Raw genomic sequence first — 19953 nt, 5'->3', positions numbered from 1 at the left:
CACAACTAGTGTGATGTCTCTGTCACTTTCTTCCGCAATGCGGGCTGACCTCCGAACCCTTGGCCCATCTCTCCAGGCTTCTCCCCCTCCCCATGGAACCCACCCACCCTCCAGCCATAGACATGTCCTCGAAGCTGTGTCCCATCCCCTGGGTGTTTGGCTGTAGCATGTGTGGTGTTGCCTCCCGCAGTGTCCAGGCATCAAAGTGTGATTGGGGTGCTATGCAATGACTCCCACATGCTTCAAGGCCCACCCCCCACGGGAATCCCCTTTGGTTGTGTGAATTGCTCACTTAGCCACAATTGTCAATTCCCCATTATCGATAACCTTCAGCCGTGCAGCCAGAGGCCTCGGCAGTCAATGGAGATTATGGGTGGTCAGTGGGGCAGTCAGGCAGAGACAAGGGTTGCCCCAGGAATGGATTCTCATGATCTAGGGGTTGGCATGGTGGTGCCATGTGTGGATGCCCCCCCGGTTGCTCCCCTAGCAGGACCCCCACCCTCCCATGGCTCATTGACTGGGAGCAAAGATGGCTGCTCACCTCCTCGGCTCTGCACTGAAGACCTTCCACCAGGTTCATGTTTTTCAAAAGGAGTACTAATCGGCGCCAGTGTGTCCACTTGCTGGGGTGATCGTTGAATGATGGGAGGCTATTGGATATGGGGTGGCTCTCGTTAATTGTATAGAAATGGGGTTTAAGCGGTGATAATTGGTTTCTCATCACGCTACGGCGAGGTCCCAATTTCGCCTACAGGAGCAGGCCGGTTGCATCGCAAACTGTTTGGCCTCTCGCATGATTCGCTTGAGCTTGAGTGTAACGAGGCCGGAGAATCATGCCCCAAGTTTCAGCATGTTTGATGATTCAGTATAATCCCACGGGACGTTTTGTATTTTCTTTTGCTTCTTCAATTTGGGGTTTGTAATGTACTAGAAATCTTACTCTAATCTTACCTTCCATTTAAAGTAGAAGGAAAAATGCAAAGCGTTGGAAATACTCAGCAGGTCAGGCAGCACCTGTGGTGAGAAATAGAGTTTGCAGTCCCCTCGTGATGGGTTTTCCCGCAGGGGAAACGGCAAAACATTAGCTGTTGGCGGGATCTTCTGGTCCCACTGACGGCAATGGTGATTTGCTTGGCTCGGCAGCCCTCGTGTCGACCTCGGCAGGAACGGAATATCCCCTGGCACCAAAGGCATGGGATTTTCCAGCCCCACCTGCCGCCAATATCATACAGTCCTGCTGAAAGTTAATGGGCTTTTGAATGGGCCATCAAATTCCCCATGGGAGGGAAGTCCTGCCTCGACGGAACCGGAATAACAAATCAATGTTTAGGGTCGATGACCTTTTGTTGAAACGCCAATAATAAGTTCTGAAAACAATCAGAGGCTTCTAAAGTCGTAAGTCGAACCATTTTGCAATGAATGGAAAGTTGATTGTTTCACAATGGGATTTACTTTACCAATGTTGACTAAGTGGATTTGGCAAAGACTTGTTCTGAATTACATTTAAGTGAATACGACTACATTCATGGTGATTGCGATTATGCTAAGTTGAAGCCACAAACCTCAACGGCTTTGTGGTTTGATTCTTGGATGACATTTCTTGATGATTAGAAACTCAGTTTATTATAGTGACCTTGGTAAATAGTTTATTTGAAAAGCCTGCCAGTCCCAGTTGATGTACTTCATTTATAGTCAAATTCGTTGGATGTTAATGCTGTTTATCAATAGTGACTTTTAATGAATGCTTTTTTGAAATTTTACAGTTGTAATTTTTAAATCTTATTAAGCTCCTTCAGTTCCCAAGTCTCACTTTGGTGTGAGATTTTGAACGTGGCTGTAACATTAACAATAAATCCCCTGTCCATTTTTTGATTGGGCAACATAGTGATATCACCTGCAGTGTAAGGTCGCATGCACCTATCAATCCCTCTCAAAATTTCATCCAGTCATATGATTGCTTACACGCCCCTGCTCTTGTCACCCCAGTATCAAAGTAACAAAAGGAAAGGTTAAGTCTTTGGTCACAATTAACCATTGCGTGGCGCCCGGCACGGATTTGGGTACGTCAGTTAAATAGCAGGAGAGGCCAAAATCGAGATTCTCGCTGGGCGTGAATCAGTTTATTACCTAGCCCGCCCGCTACCAATGGCGAGTTCTGAATCACACCCAAATATGGCGGGCATATCGTTGGCATTCAATTGCATTTTCCATTTCATTAGCGAGATTGAAGTTGAATATAATGGCCTTCAGGGAATTAACCAGCCCCCGAGTGAGAAATCACCCTGGCGTCGTTTAGTACTCCTTTTCAAAAATGTGAAGCTGGCACAACGGTTGCTGAGGGGAACTGAGGTGAGTAGTTATTTCCATTTTCGGGCATGTAGTTGTTAATAAGGACTTGGCCTCGTTAGTTGTTAGAGCACTTCACAGCTCTCAAGTGTTTCTCATGATTACACATGCCATGTCTCATTATTGCATCGCATTTCAATCAAACCTTAACGCCTGAACACTTTGCCTGACGTCAGGAAGGATCAGCACTATCGAGGCAGCAGCCAACAATCGAACACTCAAGCGCTGGGCTTAAACACTGGGGATATCCTCCCAAACATAAGGTAAATATGTAAAACAGGGGAGGGTGCCTGAGCACGGTCTCCCTAATGTTCCCAGAAGGGGTCTGGGGTCCTGATGTGGCCGAGGGTGATTGTGCAGCTCACCCCTCCCCCATTCCCCTCCTTCCTCCCCATTCTCTTCCTCCACCCCACCCCCGTTCCCCTGCTTCCTTTCCCTCCATTCCCCTTTTCCTCCCATGACCCCATTTTCCAGCCCACCACCCAACCCTCCACCCCCAGCCGGCTACCCTGAGCTACCATCCCAGGGTCTGTGTAACGTCACCCCAGGCTGATGGGCCTGTGTCGGGACTGTCAGCGAGTCAATAGACCAGGCAGGCGAATGATGATCATCGCTGTGAGGTTAGCTCTGGTGCCAAAGTTTAGGCCAAAGTCTGACTCCTGCCTTTCTGCTGACAGAGCACTCACACCCATGCCCTGAATGGGGACTGCATCAGGAGCATTTGACCTTGAACCACTGTGCCCGAGAGGTGGGGGGGTTGAAACGAAGCCCTCCCCCCCAGTACCTACTCAGTGCTCCTCAATCTTGTTAATCTCACGTGGTGTAGTGCTACGTCTAGTTGTGTCCCCACATCAGAAGTGAAGGCAATCTGCTGCTTTTGTGCGCCCTGTGACCTTCGATGCCCTTGGCGAATGTCCTGTGGATGGCCTGTAGCCGAAGGGCCTTGACCAACTTACTGGCTTCGCCGTGCCACCCTGTTCTGCCCACTGCCCTTGAGATGCGCCGGTGTCAGGTGGGAGAGATTCGAAAGAACTGGGGACTGCCATTGTCTCCTTGGTGGCAGGCCCCTGGTTGGCCTCCAGCACTTTAGTTCCCTGACGGTGCCATAGGGCCCTGGGAGTCTCCATGGGATGGTGGGCAGCTGGTCTGAGCAGCAGAGGCCCTGCGTCATCTGGCTCTGCCAGTCCTGACGCCCCCCCTGCCCCATTGTCTGCACCATGGTGTTGATGCCCTCAGTGATGCTCCTCGGTGACTGTGCCATGCTCTGCAGCGCCCCGGCCATGTATACCTGTGTTTGGACACGTCCCTCAGTGTCTCTGACATGATGTCGAGGCTCTCAGCCATGGTGGTCATAGATGAGCCATGCCTTGGACACTACCACTCAAGACACTGACTTCCTGCTGTAGGCGTTCCACTGCGGTCACCACCCTAGCTCCCTAGCAGTGTTGGCCTCGGTGCCATGCAATGTCTGCATAATTTCCTGCATTCATAGCCTTTGAGATTCTTCCAATCTGTTATGCATTCGCTAGAATGTCGTTCCCATTTCCTCCCGAATCTCACGGCCATGTCCTAGCATCTGCACCAGCTCTGGGATAATCTTGTCCAGAGGATCGACATCTGACTGGGACTCAGCTGAGTCCTGGGATCCAGCAGACCTACGACTCAGGGGCGGAATTCTCCGACCGCCCGCCGGGTCGGAGAATCGCCGGGGGGCCGCGCAAATCGCGCCATGCCGCCCCGCAATTCACCACAGAGCGGAGAATCAGCGCCACTGGGGCCGGCGGGGTCGGCATGGCTCCGGTCGAAGTATGTGCCGACTCTCCGGCCCAGGCCCGCATGGTCCAGCGCGCCGATTCTAACTTCCTCTGAGCCGGCCGGACCTCGGCGTTGAAGGGTCTGGGGGCGGCCTGTTGTGGGGGAGGGGGGGTCCAACCCGGGGGGGGTGGGGGGTGGCCTCTGTAGTGGCCTGGCCCGCGATTGGGGCCCACCAATCTGCGGGCCAGCCTCTCTGTCGGGGGGCCTCCTTTCCTCCGCACCGGCTCCTGTAGCCCTACGCCATTCAGCGTGGGCCGCTCCAGCGCCGTGCTACCCCACTGTGGCCCTGAGAATCGGGTCTCAGATTGGGCGCCGACGCCGGAATAAAACACTCCTGTTTTCACTCCGGCGTCGGCACTTAGCCATCCGATGGGAGAATCCCGCCCCAGATTTCTCTGACTCCGCTCCCCTGTCTTGGCCCTTTCCCGCTTATTATGGGCTATCTTCTCCTGCGGGGACAAAGAGGGGGCTTTGTGAGCCGTGCACTTGATGGATCGGGGGTGGTCTACAGCAGGTGGCATATGTAGGAACCACAACTGGATCAGTTCACTTCCTCGAGACACTCAGGTCAGCCTATGTGTGGCCTAGTCAGGAACTGGGCAAAATATCATGAAAACTATTTTGGGGAATCAAAGAATGGACAGTGGCAGAATGGAGTTTGAATCTGCACCCATCAGAATTGTGAATGTTGTTCTCTCCCCACTTCACTGCCACACCGCTGTGCCAATAGCTAGTTCTATTCCAATTTCAACCTCTAAAATAAACCTTTCATCTAATCCAACTGAGCCAGTCTTCCAGTTAGAAAACATTTTTGGTATCTGTCCCAATAGCAAGCAGCTAATCATAGCCTGTCAGTCCAACAAATATGTCAGACTGAGTATAACATTTTGTGGTTGGAAAATTGAGACTGAAAACTCAATTTTTTTGAGATTCTATTGATTGGGCAAGATCTCTTTTTGGATCAAAAGAATATTTTCAAAAAAGGGATCTCAGGATTGGCTCTGCACTAAAATGTTTTCTAATAAGAAGATCAGACATTGAACCACAATGTAATTTATTGTGATTAAATATGGTTAGAGCTTGGTCTGAAATTCTGTTGAATAACCCGAGTATATCAGATAAGTTGAATAATACTGAAAGCCGACACAAACAAATTGGGGGCCATCTTTGACAGCTCCTTCCAGATCGCAAACTTTACCACAAGATAAAGAGGGACAAGAGCAGCAGGCAAATGGGAGCATTGTGCCTCAAGTTCCCTTCTGTTATGTTTTCGGGGGTTTTACTTTTACTCACAGTATAAACAAAGGATAACCAGGTTGCCACATCGTCGGTTACTTAACCAGCTACCAAAGGTGATGCTCGCTCTCAGTCTAAGATGGAGGTAGAGAGCAAATCTCCCAAGTGCCTCTGATGATGTCACCATGTAATCATGTGACATATTATACAGAGAGACATTAATTACAGCACATAGGGCCACTTCCCCTTTACTCCAGCGTGCAACAACAAATACTAATTTGGATCTTTGCTTATGAACAGTAATTATTTAACCAAGAATTATGGTTATACAATTGTATATGTATATATACACACGAGTACGAAAGTCTTTTATGTGGACATTGGTTTAGTTTAGGCAGCATCTGTCATCCAGGAGCCTTTGTTTACATATTCTCAGTAGTCTCTTCCACACTTGGCTCAAGCACATCATCTTTGCGAGTATTGTAGCAAGTACCTACTTCTCATTGAAGAGTAGTATTTCTCCTTGCTCAAAACTTCTCGGTGAGTAACTTGGTTTTGTTATTGTCATTCTACAATGGTAGAAGTGTCAGGCGGTAAGAGCAAATCAAACTTGGTTCTCAACTTCCGCTTTCAAACAATATTGACGGCGAGTTTGGGGTTGTCACATGAGCAGTGTTTCTATAGGAATAGAGACACTCGTTTACTCTCTTAGCTGATGGTCCTGTGTCCTTTGCTGCTTTGGTGGCATTCTTCAATGACTGTACCAAACTCTCCACTGATCAGTTTGTGGAAGGATGGTAAGGCTCAGTTTTTACATGTTGTACTCCATTGCTCAAAGGTAGTCCATGAGTTCCTTTGACGTGAACCGAGTCCCATTATCACTAGTTCATTATTCTGGTTTGCGGAACTATGCAAATACTTCATCCAGACGTTCGATTGTCTTTTCCATCGTCGTCAACTTCATTATCATGATTTTGGGCCATTTGGAATGTACATCCACTCAGACAAGAAATGTATTTCCTTCAATTGGCCTGCAAAATCGATATGTATTCTTTGTCATGGTTGCTTTGGCCAATCCCAAGGGTGAAATGGTTGAAGAGGTGGAGTATTTCATATCCTAGCACAAGACTGATGTTGACCTACTCTTTCTTCAATCTGTGAGTCTAGTCCTGGCAACCAGAAATAAATGCTTGTGAGCTCTTTCATATGTACAACTCCTGGGTGCCCGTCGTAGAGTTGATCCAGTCTGCGACTCTGTAAGCATGGAGGAATCCCCCATTGTGCTCCATTATGTACCATTAATTCAAGTTCCCTTGTTCGGTATGGCTTAAATTCCAGATTCCTCCTCTGTTTATCCAGCGGATTACCTTTCAAGATCATGTCGATGACCTTTTCCATCACCTGATCTGATCTCATGTGCCTTTGCACTTGAGATGCAGTAATAGGTACACTATCCACCTGGTAAAAGTATACATATTTATCATTGATCTCCTGTGATTCAGCTTTGTCCCACATTGGTAAATGTGATAGGGCATCAGCATTCGCATGTTGCTGAGATCTTCCCTAATTAATTGTGTAATTTCGCGCTAATATGATGAGGGACCATCTCTGCCAACAAATCGCAGCTAGAGACAGTGGGCGGGATCCTCCGTCCCGCCAGACCCATTTTCTGGTGTGCACAGTGCCGCCAGCAGTAGGATCCTCCAACCCAGCAGCTGGCCAATGGGGTTTCCCATTGTGGCCACCCACACGCTCTCGGAATGTCCGCAAAATGGAGGATCCCACCGATGGAGAATACCACCAAGTATTCTTTTGTATGGACCAAAACTCATTGTAAAGGTCTGTGGTCTGTTAACAAGGTAAAATGTCTTCCTTGCAGGTTATGATAAAATCGTTTGACTCCAAATATTATACTCAAGGCTTCTTTTTCCAATTGAGCATAATTCTGTCAATGTTCTCAAAGTGAAAACTATTCTTCCGTCTCCATTTAACAACTGCACCCACCCCATAGGGTGTTGTGGCACCATAGACCATAAGATATATTAGCAGAATGAGGCCATTAGCATGGGGCTGTTTAGCACACTGGGCTAAATCGCTGGCTTTAAAGCAGACCAAGGCAGGCCAGCAGCACGGTTCGATTCCCGTAACAGGTGCCAGAATGTGGCGACTAGGGGCTTTTCACAGTAACTTCGTTTGAAGCCTACTTGTGACAATAAGCGATTTTCATTTCATTCAGCCCATTGAGTCTGCTCAGCCATTTGATAACAACTTATATGTTTCTCAACCGCCTTCTCCTTGTAACCTTTGAACCCCTTATGTGGTAGTATGTATTGGGGGTCATGTGGGACTGGAAGCCCTAATGTCATTGGCTGACAGATCCCGGGTCCTGGTTGGCCGTTGACCTCAAGCTCCGCCCTGAAGGCGAAGTATAAGAAGCCGGTGTCTTCCCCCGCATGCCAGTTTACTATCGGGCTGCTGGGGAACAGACACGCTTAATAAAGCCTCATCGACTTCACTATATTCGTCTCATGGAGTCTTTGTGCGCCCTTATTAATCTAAAACCTATCTATCTCTGTCTTGAAGACACAAACTGACTTGGCCTCCACAGCCTTCTGTGGCAATGAGTTGAAGAAATTCTGGTTGTTGAAGAAATGTTTACTCATCCCTGTTTTAAAGGATCATCCCTTCAGTCTGAGGCTATGCCCTCAGGTTCTAGCCACATGTGAATTGTATTTTCAATTTAGGATCGAAATGACTTCCAATCCCTTCAGCACATTTTTGACTTCAGTATGTACCTCTTTGCAGTCTTGTGTCCAAGTCTATAGTTGGTTCAGACATAACAATGTATGGCATGGTTTTAATTTGGTAACAAGTTTGGAATGAATTTTCCATAGTATATTAATGAAAAACAAATCTCAGTTGTGATATATTCTGCAGTCTTAACGCATGTAAAATTGCCATAATCTTCTTGGGTTCCTTGTGGATCCTGTCCTTATCAATTACATGCCCAAGATAGCAGGAGCTGGATTCTCCATCAGCGGGATACTCCGCTTCACCAGCAAGGCACTCACACCCACAGATCTCCCAACAGCGTGGATATGTCCACAATGGCAAACCCCATTGGCCGGCTGGCGGAATGGAGGATCCCACCCCTTATTGATGATTGGAAAATTCACAATTCTCTCTCTTCACGCGAAGATTGTGGGCTAGATTCTCCTGTTTGGGAGACTAAGGGCATGACTCTCCCAAAAATGTTCTAAGTTCATTTGTGGCGGGTTTTTCAGGGAGTGTTCCGCCGCCTCTGTCGGCGAGTTTCCCACCGCTATTCAATGACACTTAGTCACTTCTGTCACTTTTTTGGGCCCTGGGGAGTTTCTCACCAGTTTAGCCCACACTTAGAATGTTTTGCACTGGGGAGCTGAACTGCAGAGAACAGGCCGCCATTTTGAAAGGGTGCCCCGATCTCTAAGTGAGCATTTGGGTCTCCCACACCCCCTGCAGCTTAGCAACCTCCAGCTTGTAAATATTTGCATCAATTCACGCGTGTAACTCCTACCTGAGAGGGGTGGAGCATGAGGTGTGCAACCCGTTAATCGCATTCAAATCCGGGCAAATTGCGGATGAGCTTGGGCCCACCGGCAGGCGGCACAAACTCACTGCTGCCGCCATTGGAGGACCGAAGCATTGCGCCGGAACGGGTGTCATTCCTTCATCCCATATTCTCGCGACTCGCATCGAGCAGCAGAGAATCCAGTCTGTGCCTTTCATGATGCTCCAATGTGTCTTCAAAATTCTGTGCGTGCTACTGTTCCGTTCTGCTGGTAATTGAAATGTCGTCCACATAATATTGAACACCTTTGAGGCCACTAAGGATTTAGTCCATGAACTTTTCGAATAGGACCAATGCAAACATTGGGCGTCATTCTCCGACACCCCGCCGAGTCGGAGAATGGCCGTTGGCCGCCGTGAATCCCGCCCCCGCCCCCGCCGAAGTCTCCGGTACCGGAGATTGGGCGGGGCCGGGAATCGGGCCACGCCGGTTGGCGGGACCCCCCGCTCAATTCTCCGGCCCGAATGGGCCGAAGTCCCGCCCAGAAATTGCCTGTCCCGCCGGCGTAAATCAAAGCTGGTATTTACCTGCGGGACCAGGCGGCGTGGGCGGGCTCCGGGGTCCTGGGGGGCGCGGGGCGATCTGACCCGGGGTGCCCCCACGGTGGCCTGGCCCGCGATCGGGGCCCACCGATCCGCGGGCGGGCCTGTGCCGTGGGGGCACTCTTTCCCTTCCGCCTCCGCCACGGCCTCCACCATGGCGGAGGCGGAAGAGACTCTCCCCACTGCGCATGCGCGGGAAACTGTCGGCGGCCGCTGACGCTCCCGCGCATGTGCCGCATTTCCACGCCAGCTGGCGTGGCAACAAACGCCATTTCCGCCAGCTGACGGGGCGGAAATCCCTCCGGCGCCGGCCTAGCCCCTCAATGTTGGGGCTCGGCCCCCAAAGATGCAGAGCATTCCGCACCTTTGGGCCGGCGCGATGCCCGTCTGATTGGCGCTGTTTTTGGCGCCAGTCGGCAGACATCGCGCCGTTGGGGGAGAATTTCGCCCATTATTCTGAATGCTAGGCACTTGTACCTGAACTGTCCTTTGTGTGTTACAATAGTTAGAAGAGGTTGCGATTCAGCTGCTACCTTAAACTGGAGGTATGCTTGGATCAAATCTATCTTACTGAACTGTTATCCACCAAAAACTCCAGGAAATAGGTCCTCAATTAATGGTGAGGGATACAGGTCAGCACACAACACTGGGTTAATCGTCATTTTAAAGTTACCACAGATTCTGACTGAGACATCTGGCTTGATAACTGGGACAATTCGGGTTGCCCAATCGCTCATCGTCATACACTCGATCATTCCACCTTTGATCAATTTGCCAAGTTCCACTTGGTATTTTGGTTTGATTACATATGGCACAGTTCTTGTCTTTAGGCATTTAAGGGAAGCTATCAGGTTTTCTCTTAAGTCGTGCCTCGACTCCAGTCATTTCGCTAAAGTGGTTTCAAATATCTTCTTGTATTTTTCTAAGAGTTTCTTTAATGTGTTCTTCCCATCAACCAATTGCTTCACAGCTTGCCAATTTAGTATGATTTCATTCATCCATGCTCGCAAGCAAATTTTCTTTTACCACATGCAATGGCAATTTTGCAGATTAGCCATTTACTTCAACTTGCACCAAGACATAACCCTTCACTGGAACCACCTCTTCTGAGTAAGTTCGCAAGATTATATCAGATGGTTTTAATTGTATGTTGTTGAGCTTTAATTTTTCAGAAATAAGAGATACAGCAGCTCCAGTCTCTATTTCCATTTTAATTTTGTTTCCATTTACTTTCGGACAGACCCAAAATTTGTGTGTATTGCCTTGCATCGGTAATACACCACGTTTCAGTTTTTTGATTTCTGTAGGCACCGTGGCCTCCTGGGAATTTTAATTGTCTTCAGTCATTCTGTAGACATTGTTTTTGTATTTGGGTGCGTTCTTACATTTACCCATTATCGTGAGGATTTTGTCTGGTCCAGCGCACTTTTGTTTTGTAGCCTTTTGTTGCCACAATTACGACATTTGTTTTCTCGACACCAACATTCCTATGGAGAGTGCCCCACCTAGGCACACCAATGGCATGCTTGCATGTTGAGAGCTCTTCGTTTCTCAGCATTCATCTTGTTTATTTGGCACCAGCTCCAATTTCGGAAGTTTCTTTTGCTGTCAATTCCATAGACACTGTATTCCAACAGCAAGTTTGAGTATTAGATCGCCTTCTGTCAGCAATTGTCTCTGGATTGTCTCATTTCTCAATCTGCACACACGTCTGTCTTGCAGCGTGTCCTCAATGGTTGATTCAAACTCACAATTCTTGCCTGGTATCCATAGTACTAATTGTGGAATATTTTCATCCTCCTCTTAACTATGTCAATGAAATGTGAATCTATTTGCTGTACTTAGTGGTTTGGTTGAGAAATGTTCATCAAGGGTTTTTGTTAATTCCCTGTAAGTTATTGAACCGGGCTTTGCGGGGTGGACTTTGTAACAGGGTGAAGGTTTTCCATCCTATTCCAATCAAGGAAGTTGCTACTGTAATTTCATCTCGTATCCCATATACAGCAAGGTAGTATTAGAATCCCCCTTCATAGGAACTCCATGATTCCACATTCTCCTTGAATGGTTCCAGAGCGCCACCTTTTCCCGACATCGCAGTTACTTGTTCTTAAGTCATAGTGCTTTATTTAACTTTTCCTCCACTTCAATTTCTTTCTCTTCCAATTTAATTCGTATTATTTCATAGAATTTACAGTGCAGAAGGAGGCCATTCGGCCCATCGAGTCTGCACCGGCTCTTGAAAAGAGCACCCTACCCAAGGTCCACACCTCCACCCTATCCCCATAATCCAGTAACCCCACCCAACACTAAGGGCAATTTTGGACACTATGGGCAATTTAGCATGGCCAATCCACCTAACCCGCACATCTTTGGACTGTGGGAGGAAACTGGAGCACCCGGAGGAAACCCACACACACACGGGGAGAATGTGCAGACTCCGCACAGACAGTGACCCAAGCCGGGAATCGAACCTTGGACTCTGGAGTTGTACTAACTACAATGCTACCGTGCTTCCCCACGGTTTCTTTTATTGTTTTTATTGAAAAGAAAATTCTTGGTTGGACTGTAGCTTTGAGAAATTTCTTTTCCAGCTGTAATTCTGCTTTATCTTGGTTTCTATCACGTTATTTTTCTTTATGAACAGTTGCTTTTCCCAAAAGCAGATCTCACTCTCGCTGAATTTGAGGATCCGACACTACAGCCCGCCATGTGCGAAGGCGCAATGCACGGAAAACTCCCCAGTTTCGATAAGTAATTCGTTTTTTTACAGCCTACCCCCTTAATTCCTGTCTTTCTCTTTCCGAGGGTGTTTTATTTTCTTTCTGGGCCCATCAAGTGTGCAAGTTGACTGGTACAACAGTCAACGTTCTGCCTGAAAATATATTCACTTTTCCCGCAACTTATTCTCTAAGCGTTTCCGGGTCACGTTCGCGTAGACAATATTTAAGAGTGGTACTTTGTGCTTTCTATCACTTCTAAAATTAATATGCATTCTTAGCAAGGCTTAAAAAAATCCCGTTCCCAACGACCAGTTTTACTGTACATTATGGATGGTGGAGTGGTCTCCCGAAAATCGGCTTTCGCCTCGAGGTCCAGGGCTTAGTTTTTTTTTCTTCTGACTATTACTGGAAAAATATCCTCATCGCCAGCTTTGGTTTTAATACTGTTACGTTTTCAAGAGTTTTACGTGTTACAATATAAACAAAGGATAACCAGGTTGCCACACCGTAGGTTATTTAACCAATTGTCAGAATTTATTGCAGAGTTCTTACTTGCTCACAGTCTGCGATGGAGGAAGAAAGACTCCCAATTGCCCCTGATGATGTCACCATGTAATCATGTGACATACTATACAGAAGGGCATTGGTCTAAAACCCGATTGCTAAAGAGTGACGCGTACAAGGAGGTCCTCGGTTTGTGATAGCTGGTGGGTTTTTGAATTCATGCAATAATCTGGAATTGAAAAGCTAATCTCAGTGGTACAGTGGTTAGCACTACTGCCTCACAGTGCCAGAGACCCAGGTTCAATTCCATCCTTGGGTGACTGTGTGGAGTTTGCACGTTGCTCCCTTGCCTGCATGGGCTTCCGGTTTCCTCCCACAGTCCAAAGATATGCAGGTTAGGTAGATTGCCAAACTAAAATTGCCCCTTAGCGTTCAAAGATGTCCAAGTTAGGTGGGGTTCCACGGATGGGGATGGGCCTCGGTGGAGTGCTCTTTGAGAAGGTTGGTGCAGACTCAATTGTCCAAATGTCCTGTAGGATTTCATGCATTCTATGGAATTAATTGTTGTTAAAACGATTCTGGTTAATGAATGTCGTTTAGGGAAGGAAATCTGCCATCTTCACCAGTTCTGGCCTACATGTGTCTTCAGGCACACAGCAAGGTGGTAAACTCTTAATTGCCCTCTGAAATGGCCCAACAAGCCACTCAGCTGAAGGCAATGAAGGATGGGCAACAAATGCTTGCCAGTGATGCCCATATCACATGAAAGAATTTTTTTTTAAATAGTTGAGGAAATAGCAAGTGTTAATTTTGAAAATTGTCCCGTTGGATTGGAAAGGTGCCTGTTGATCATTTCGCTCTTTTGCAGAAACAAAATGTCAGGTCGATATTTCAGGAATGTCTGACTGGTCCCCGTTAAGCTGGCGATGGGTCAAACTCTGTTTACTTTGTACAAATGAAGATAAGGAGTGCAAGTGCAAATGTTCTCTGACTAGAAAAGATTTACAGCTTCTTTGTTCTTGTAGTTTGGAAAAGGAGTGAAAATGAAGATCTAAACAAGCATTTATCTTTTGAATTTGGTGTTTTTCCAGTAACCCTTTCAAACAAAAGTTTTCTTCTTTTTAAAAAATTTTTGTTTCCCCAATTAAGGGGCAATTTAATGTGGCCAATCCACCTACCCTGCACATCTTTGGATTTTGGGGGTGAGACCCATGCAGTCACGGGGTGAATGTGCAAACTCCACATGGACAGTGACCCGGGGCCAGGATTGAACCAGGGTCCTTGGCGCCATGACAAGGATCATATTTTCAATGAGAATTAACCAGCCCATTCCAGTCCTATTAAAAATAGTGAAAACAAAGGAGGTGATTCTCTGGCCGCATTGCGCCCAGTGCAAGTCCGGGGAAAATAACGGGTGAACCCCAAAACGGGATTCACGCCAGGCGTCAAATGGTTTCCCATTTTCTCAGCCCGCTCCAGCTGGCGTGATCAGGATCTCGCCCAGAACCTGAACACACCTCACTTGCATTCATTTCAATCTCTTTAGCGAGATTAAAGTTGAATGCAGCGGCCTCCCGGGATTCACCTGCCTCTCCCCCCCCAGTGGGAAGTCACGCGGGCGTCTTTCAGGACTACTCCACAAAAGTGGGGACCAAGCGCTACGGACTCCGAGGGGGAGAAAGAAGGTGAGTACCCCTCTCTACTTACCTTCAGGCAGCACAAAGGCACTGTGCTGTGTGTGTGTGTGGGGGGGGGGGGTGCTTCAAGGGAACTGGGGGTTCGGCATCTGGAAGGGGGCCAGTCTGCGATCGCTCCTGTGTTGGCAGTAACTTCGGGTCTGTGAAGCCTCGAAGCCAGCTTTATTTCATGTGAACACCCATAACAAGGCAAACCATAGCTGCGGACTACCTGTCCTGTAATTCTCTCATGGGACAGAAACATGCTGCAGCTTATCTCTTGAAAATCCATTTCACCCCTCCTGAAGTTCCCCCTTTGTACTCGCTTGTTTAAAGCTCGTTTCACTCCTCTTTGACTGTGACAAGTCCCTTGCTTGACAACTGAAGGTGATCTCAAAGTAGGGATGAGCCTTGCTAGTTGTGATAGCACTTGACAGTCCATGAACTCTGAAGTGTTCCCTCAAAAGAGCAGGTGCCCTGTCTGAGAGCAATTTCTTTACATTGGATGCCTGAACAGCATAGCTGCACTGTAGGTGCATTAGCACCGTGGAGGCGGCTGGTAACATTCAGATATTCATGTGCAGGTGTTCATCACTGAGGACCCTCTCGCATCTCTGTTTGAGTGCTTGAGAAATGAGCACAATCTCCCCGATGTCGCTGTCAATAACCTGGGGTTTTGAACTCCTGATCTGGGCAGAAGTGAGTGCACAGAATGAAGGTTGTCAGAGCAAGTGGCTGGCTGGATGGCACTCAGAGAGAGAAGGCAGGACAGTCATGTTAAGGGCGGGGGAGAGTTGCAATCTCGGAATCCCTGTTGGGCTTAAAGGCATTTGTCATGCATTGGCTGCACTGAGTGCATTAAGGTCACGGGTTGTCTCAGCCTGAGCATCCACTATGTATGGTTGCACCTCCCTTCATTGACTCTGTTAGTTCTTGTGCCCTCTCACAGTACAGTGAGTCATGCGTGATAACCAATTGTCCATCAGCCTGAATGGGTCACTATTCAGCTGCCTCACTCTCCAAGTCTGGGTCAGGGGAAGAATCCCTTTTTTTTTTTGAAAATAATTTTTATTAAAGTTTTCACAAAATATCAACAACAAAATGTAAAAGGAACCCAGTAGAATTAAGTACAAAACCAAACAAAACAACCCCGTACCCCCCTCCCCCCATACATAAATAATAAATTAACACCCCGAATTAACACACAGCAAGCATAGCAAATATATACACCCCCTCAGATCCCCCAGGATCGACAAACAAAAATAAAATAGAACACCACCCCCCCTCCCCACCCCCGGGTTGCTGCTGCTGCTGACCATTGTCTACCATTCTGCCAGGAACTCCAAGAACTGTTGCCACCGCCTGAAAAACCCTTGCACCGATCCACTTAAGGCAAATTTCACCCTCTCCAATTTAATAAACCCCGCCATATCGTTGATCCAGGATTCCACGCTTGGGGGCCACGCATCCTTCCACTGAAGAAAAATCCTTCGCAGGGCTACCAGGGATGCAAATGCCAGACTACCGGCCTCTTTCGCCTCCTGCACTCCCGGCTCCCCTGCAACCCCAAATATTGCGAGCCCCCAGCCCGGTTTGACCCTGGATCCTACCACCCTCGACACCGTCCTCGCTACGCCCTTCCAAAATTTCTCCAGCGCTGGGCATGCCCAGAACATATGGGTATGGTTTGCTGGGCTCCCTGAGTACCTAACACACCTTTCCTCACCCCCAAAAAACTGGCTCATCCTTGTCCCGGTCACTGTTGCCCTGTGCAGCACCTTAAACTGTATGAGGCTGAGCCTCGCGCACGAAGAGGAAGAGTTCACCCTCCCAAGGGCATCTGCCCACGTCCCCTCCTCGATCTCCTCCCCCAACTCCTCCTCCCACTTACCTTTCAGCTCCTCCACCGAGGCCTCCTCCTCCTCCTGCATCACCTTGTATGTTGCCGAGATCTTCCCCTCTCCAACCCACACCCCCGAGAGCACCCGTCCTATACCGTGCATGGCAGCAGCAGCGGGAATTCCACCACTTGCCGCCTAGCAAACGCCCTTACCTGCAATGTTGCTAACTTTTGGTTGGCTCTTAGTTCGTAATTTGCTCTGTTTGTTTAACCTTTGCTCTAGAGTCGCCAGGTATCTTTATGATACCGCCACGAGGTTCAAGTTCAAGTAATGATCAATAACTCAACACACCAATTAGTAGGATTCAAATCAAAGCACATTTATTATACACAGTAAATCACTACTCATGCATAAACTCTACTTTCTAGGCTATTCCTATCACTAAAAGGCCTATACGTAGCTTCGGACTGGCCCACCAGGTCAGGGGAACAAATGGCCTTTTGTTTAGGTCCTGAGTCTGCAGGATTCAAAAACTGGTATGGACTGGTAGCTCGGAGCGCCTATCTCATAGCGAGCGTTGACTTGAGACTTACTTGATTGGTGGCAACTGAGACAGGTCACTCTCACGGGTTGATTCAAGTTGCTGAGTGACCCTGCCAAAGAAGGACGATTTGAACTTGGGGCTTTACTTTTTAGTCCCCAGGGGCTTCCCGCCCTTCGGGGCGGACCCCGTACCTGGTTCCAAATGATTGGACTGCGTTCTGATGACTTGGATCGATTTCTCCAATACTGGAGTTGTTCCCTGATCGTTGGGTGGTCCCTAAATGTCCGTTGGCCTTCCTTTGTCTTGGCTCCTGCTGGCGCCGAGGAGTCTGGCTTGGCTTTATTCACCTTAACTGTTGCCATTGTGCCTTGGAATCGCTCGTTACTATGCAGATGGATGCTGCATTACTATGTAGATGGCTGCTGGTTCCAGTGCTGTCTATTTGTTTTGCAGGTTCCAATATACATGATTTCTGTATTTGCTAGTCTTTGCCTGTGTTGGCTGAATTTCCCTTCAGCCTTTGCGGTTCTCCATTTTAAGTCGGGAAGTGGCCAACCCAGGTGGCTACAGTAGATACCTAAAGGTGCTCCCCGGGGAGAGCCCGTACTTCTCCTCCAGCTCACCCAGGCTCGCGAACTTCCCATCCACAAACAAGTCCCCAAACCTTCTTATCCCTGCCCTGTGCCACCCCGAAAACCCTCCATCTATTTTCCCTGGAACAAACCGGTGGTTCCCCCGTATCGGGGTCCACACCAAGGCCCCCACTTCCCCCCTGTGCCGCCTCCATTGCCCACAGATTTTGAGGGTAGCTGCCACCACTGGGCTCGTGGTATACCTCATTGGAGAGAGCGGCAGCGGCGCCGTTGCCAGCGTCTCCAGACTCGTACCCTCACAGGATGCCATCTCCAGCCTGTTCCATGCAGCAACCTCCCCCTCCATCACCCACTTGCGCACCATCGCCGCATTGGCGGCCCAGTAGTACCCACAGAGGTTGGGCAGCGCCAGCCCCCCCATCCCTACTCCGCTCCAGGAAAACCCTTCTCACCCTTGGTGTCCCTCGCGCCACACAAACCCATTATGTTCCTGGTGACCTGCCTAAAGAAGGCCTTCGGGATAAGAATGGGGAGGCACTGGAACAGGAACAAAAACCTTGGAAGCACCATCATTTTGACTGACTGCACCCTACCCACCAGGGACAGCGGTAACACGTCCCACCTCTTAAACTCCTCCTCTATTTGCTCCACCAGCCTCGTGAAATTAAGTCTATACAGGGCCCCCCAGCTCCTGGCCACCTGGACCCCCAAATACCTGAAGCTCCACTCCACCCTTTTTAGTGGGAGCTCGCCAATCCCCCTCTCTTGGTCCCCAGGGTGAACCACGAACAACTCGCTCTTCCCCATGTTGAGCTTGTACCCTGGGAAATCCCCGAACTCCCTGAGGATCCTCATTACCTCCGGCATTCCCCCCACCGGGTCTGCCACATATAGCAGCAAGTCGTCCACATAGAGCGACACCCTATGCTCCTCTTCACCCCGCACAAACCCCCTCCAGTTCCTCGACTCCCTCAGTGCCATAGCCAGGGGTTCAATCGCCAGTGCGAAGAGCAGGGGGGGACAGTGGACACCCCTGCCTCGTCCCTAGATGCAACCGAAAGTACTCAGACCTCCTCTTGTTCGTGGCCACACTCGCCATCGGGACCTCGTACAACAGCCTAACCCACCTGACGAACCCCTCCCCAAACCCGAACCTCTTCAGCACCTCCCACAAGTACCCCCACTCGACCCTATCGAAGGCCTTCTCAGCGTCCATCACCACCACTATCTCCGCCTCCCCCTCCCTCGCCGGCATCATAATAACGTTCAGGAGCCTCCGCACATTCGCGTTCAACTGCCTCCTCTTCACGAACCCCGTCTGGTCTTCGTGGACAACCTGCGGCACCCAATCCTCAATTCTCGTGGCTAAGACCTTCGCCAGCACCTTGGCATCTACATTTAACAACAAAATCGGCTTGTAAGACCCACACTGCAGAGGATCCTTGTCCCGCTTCAGGATCAAGGAGATCAGTGCCCGGGACATCATCGGGGGCTAAGCCCCCCCCCCCTCCCTTGCCTCATTGAAGGTCTCAACCAGCAACGGGCCCAACAGGTCCACATATTTTTTGTAGAATTCGACCGGGAAACCGTCCGGCCCCGGTGACTTCCCCACCTGCATGCTCCCTATCCCTTTGGCCAGCTACTCCAGCCCAATCGGGGCCCCTAATCCCGCCACCAGTCCCTCCTCCACCTTCGGGAACCTCAATTGGTCCAGAAAGTGGTCCATCCCTCCCTCCTCCAGTGGGGGCTCGGACCGATACAGTTCCTCATAAAAGTCCCTGAAGACCCCATTGATGCCAACCCCACTCCACACCACACTCCCTCCCCTATCCTTAACTCCCCCGATCTCCCTAGCTGCATCCCACTTCCGAAGCTGGTGGGCCAGCATCCGGCTTAGCTTTTCCCCATATTCATAAACCACCCCCTGGGCCTTCCTCCACTGCGCCTCTGCCTTCCTGGTGGTCAACAGGTCGAATTCTGTCTGGAGGCTATGCTTCTCCCTCAACAGTCCCACCTCCGCGTACCTCCTGTCTACCCTCACCATCTCCCCCACCAGCCTCTCCCTCTCCCTCTGCTCTCTCCTCTCCTTGTGGGCCCTAATGGAGATCAGCTCTCCCCTAACCACCGCCTTCAGCGCCTCCCAGACCATCCCCATTCGGACCTCCCCATTATCGTTGGCCTCCAGGTATCTCTCTATGCTTCCTCGGACCCGCTCGCTCACCTCCTCGTTCGCCAACAGCCCCACCCCCAAGCGCCACAACGGGCGCTGGTCCCTCTCCTGCCCCAGCTCTAGGTCTACCCAATGCGGGGCGTGATCCGAAATGGCTATCGCCGATTACTCGGTATCCTCTACTCTCGCTATCAGCGCCCTGCTCATAATAAAAAAGTCAATCCGGGAATAGGCCTTATGAACGTGCGAGAAGAATGAAAATTCCCTAGCCTCCGGCCTTGCAAATCTCCAAGGGTCCACCCCTCCCATCTGGTCCATAAACCCCCTCAGCACTTTAGCCGCTGCCGGCCTCCTAC

The sequence above is a fragment of the Scyliorhinus torazame genome, chromosome 21, assembly GCF_047496885.1.
Source record: "Scyliorhinus torazame isolate Kashiwa2021f chromosome 21, sScyTor2.1, whole genome shotgun sequence".
Classification (NCBI taxonomy): Eukaryota; Metazoa; Chordata; class Chondrichthyes; order Carcharhiniformes; family Scyliorhinidae; genus Scyliorhinus; species Scyliorhinus torazame.
This window is presented reverse-complemented; position numbering follows the sequence as displayed.